Genomic DNA, 3971 nt, shown 5'->3' on the forward strand with positions numbered 1-3971 from the left:
GCCTGTAACAGTGACAGATGTTGTAATATTCAAGACTGAGACAGAAGCCCAGAATAGGACAGACTGCCAAAGTGCTAGCAATACAGAGAAGAGTTTTCCCCTACCTTTTGCTCAATCAGCAAAGGGAGAAATGGAATTAATTTTCAAAGAATTTGGGAGAGAAACTAAGCAAGCCGCTTCCAGAACAGACCAGATCAGTCACCTGCAATCTCCCACAGACACAGGATACAAACGCCTTCTCCAGCAGCGGTTAGAGAATACTCTTGTTTGTGCCTGCTTTTCAGTTCTACTAGAAAACAAAACAGTACTAGTCCTTCTAGTAATGCTTCGAGCCCTGAAGCTACCTTCTCCTTTAAACTGGAGTCTATCCACTTGTCTGAGGCAACACAGCACAGTTTGTTTTCATTGGGGCAGGTATAATTTTACTCAGTGAATCAGTTCTACCAGCGTCTACAGAAAGATCAAAATCAAACATATTAGTGCATTATCAGTCTGTAATACTTTCTCTGAAGGCGAGTGATACTGTCTCAGGCAGATATAGGATGCAGCACTGAGAATCGTACAGACAAAAGCTAAGAGAATAGTTAGAGCTCATTTTGCTGGCCTACCAGTCAGGGATGGGGAAAGAAACAGCAGCAAAACTCATCCTTCATTTTCACCTCCTCCCGCACAATCTCTCTTTAGCCATCTCTTAAATGATGAGAGAAACATACTCCTATCAATACCCCGTATCATTTGTCAACATCCCACATACACAGTAGGTATGAATAGCGATGCACTCTCAATACATTAAGAAGCTGCAGTTTCCATTTGATATTGATGCGAAGGAAGAAAAGACTGCTTGGGAAGCGAACCAAGAAGCTTATCCAAATGCACAACTCTTGTATGCAGCAAGGCCAGTTATGTGCATGAGCAGAATCTTAAACAGTTTAAGATACATGGAAAGCTGAATCACTGTGTAAAATTACTTGCATGATTTTTTTTCTCCCCCCAGGTAGTCACTAGGGTTAAAATCACCAATTTGTTTGTACTCTTACAGCAAACATTACCAGTGGAGTGACACGCATAGTAAAATGGCTAAGAAAGGTCTGCTTCACTGGTTTAGTCCCTGAAGACTTTGCTGTTTAGGCCAAGCCTCCAATTTCAAATACACTTTGTAAGCTTGAAGCATGCAATGATGCAGAAGAATGACTGTCTGGCTATTAGTCATAGTTAGGAGGATCATTCGCATGAAAATGTTGCTACAGTTGGAGCTGGAAAGTGAATCTGTGTGCAGTTATTCATCAGACAAATGATGCAGAACCTAAAGTTTTAGCTAACAAGCGAAAAGAAGTACCTAAATTAAGCTGGCAGCACAGGGGCTCTTAACAGAACAGCACAATTTTGAAATATTGAAAGTACTGTTTTAAGCAACAGGATTTGCTGTATAATGGAGATGAGCAAACACCAACAGAAGTTTTAATGGCAAATTTAAAGTACAGAAAGAAATCTATACACAGACACTCAAGCACTATGCGCTTACAACTGCACTTTGTACACCTGCATTCCCCTACAGACAGGAGTTTATTTGGTCACATGACCCATCACCAAGAGAGCTCCAAAATCCCTACCCACCAGTTTTGAGGTACCAAGCCAGATCATCAGCACTGAGGGAGAAATGTAATAGTTTAGTTCAGATTTATTAGCTGTAAGATACTACTAGCAGGTTAATCTATATGAATTGTGCTGCCTATAAACAAAGCTGCTAGCTACTTACAAGAGCAGACATCAGTCAGCGGTGTTGCCATCATTACCTCATTCCACTAATAGGCTGATATAGGTTAAACTGCCTTTCACAGCTCATCTTTACACCTTGTGCTGTTGAAAGGTTTGTATGCTAGGCTCTACGGTCACTGGTATACCATAAGAAAACAACACAAGAACAATATTTAGTGCCATATATGCAACTGAGATGTGACTGCAAGGCACTTCCATTGAACTCATTAGGACTACCGGAGCAGTACTTGACTGCTAATTGAATCTTATCCTTTAAGAAGGTATAAAAAATAGCACTGAGATGCTCCGCTTTTATCTTCTTCTATGAGACCTATGCCAGGGCGATGTTCTCACGCTATTAGAGTATCTGTCTTCACACAGGGGTTGTTTCCAACACAGACTAGAAAGCCCAGTTTACCTCCCTGTCAGCACAGCTGCTTAAGGGAGTTTTGTAGAATGCTTCACCACAAAAGGCTGCCTCTCATGGTTTAACCCCAGCCAGCAACTAGGACCATACAGCCACTCACTAACCCCCTCTTCCCCACCCCCCAGAAGGGTTGGGAGAGGAGGGAGTAAAGGAGGGGAAAGGAAAAAAACCTTGTAAGTTGAGATAAAGACAGTTTAATAGAACAAGAACAGCAAAGGGAAATAACAATAATAATAACAGTGAAAGAATATACAAGACACAAGTCCCTCTCACCACCTAGTGAATTGGTTGCCAAGCCTGACCCAAGCAGTGATTGCTGATCACAGCCCACCACCCCCAGGCCAACCCCTATTTATATACTGAGCATGATGTCCATGGTATAGAGTATTTCACTGGCCATTCCATTGTGCTGTCTATGCTCCTTCTCAGCGTCTATGGGAAGCTGAAAAAGAGTCCTTGAAAAGTATAAACATCACTTAGCAACAACTAAAACAGTATTCATTATAGACCTTCCTTTCACAGCAATCACTAGAAAGACAATTAACTCTGAACACTAGAAGAAACCAGGACACCACCTATCTACCGATGTACAAACTACCAACTTCACCCAATTGCTAGGAAAGAGTTCAAGCAAACAAAGCTGTTTTTCCTCACAAAGTGGTCTACGAAGGCCTAAAGTGCCATCCCCATCCACAGGGCAGCACTATTGGTATGACCCACTTGCTTTTTCTTTGATTTTTTTCTCCTGCTGAGGTCTCCTGCCATGTACGCAGCCCAGAACAGCAACAATACATGCTAACCAGAATGTGGTTGGCTTTTACTCTGCTGCAGCTTGACAAGCAGCAGAAGCAGTACTGGCACTGCCCAATTGTAACATTGAGGCTCTGAGTCAGCAGCTACTGGTTGCATAGGAAGTTTTCTATTTGTAACAAATAGTAAGGTTTGTAAAAAGCACAGCACTGACTAGTATTTCAGGAGATCTCCCTCCAGCAATGAAAACTAGATTCCTGCAGGAAAGGATGATACTTGCTCAGGAAGACTTCATACATGTCCCAGCATGCACACATTATGAAGCGAAGCTTGTAAAGGAGGAGGACAAAATGCACCAAACCACACAAACAGACAGAACCTGTCTACAAACCCACACACCACACTGCACTGACAGGAGCTGCTCCAAGAAGAGCTGCAGTACTAGAAGCATGAATGATGTTATCTAAAAAGTAGCTATTTTAATCTTCAGTTAAAGGGTTCTAGAAGTTAGAAGTTGAACGTGCTTCTATGACACAGTCTCATGGTACTTCACGTGAAAGCACCACCTATCTAAAATAAAGTTACTGCCTGCTCAGTAGCAATTAACACAGATGCAATAACCCAGTATCTGCTCAATAACATTGCCAAGGCAATAACTATTTAAACTAATCCTCATTCTTAGGCGTTCTCCTGGCTGTTTTCTGCACATAGTTCACTTCTGTTACATCAAAGATTTTCTTTCAGCCCAGGAGCTCTGCATAAGCTTACCAGAGCGAGTGCGAGATCTTACCGGATCAGCAGGCAAGCCCAACGCTGAGCAAATAACTGGAGTCCTCTCTGGCTGTCTAGAATCCAGCAGTTCGTTTCAGTACCGGCATTGAAACACTTTTTTTTTTCTTTTTAAGGCGACAGGCTCACGGGCCACAGCCACTGCGCTTCTTGCCTATAGGAAAGGTGCACTCAGACCCAGGGCGAGGACCGGACCACCACTCCCGGCGGCACCGGTCACTCGCCCGCAGCTCCGCCGCGGCTACGGGGC

This window comes from Charadrius vociferus, unplaced genomic scaffold (assembly GCF_000708025.1).
Source record: "Charadrius vociferus isolate BGI_N301 unplaced genomic scaffold, ASM70802v2 scaffold45, whole genome shotgun sequence".
Classification (NCBI taxonomy): Eukaryota; Metazoa; Chordata; class Aves; order Charadriiformes; family Charadriidae; genus Charadrius; species Charadrius vociferus.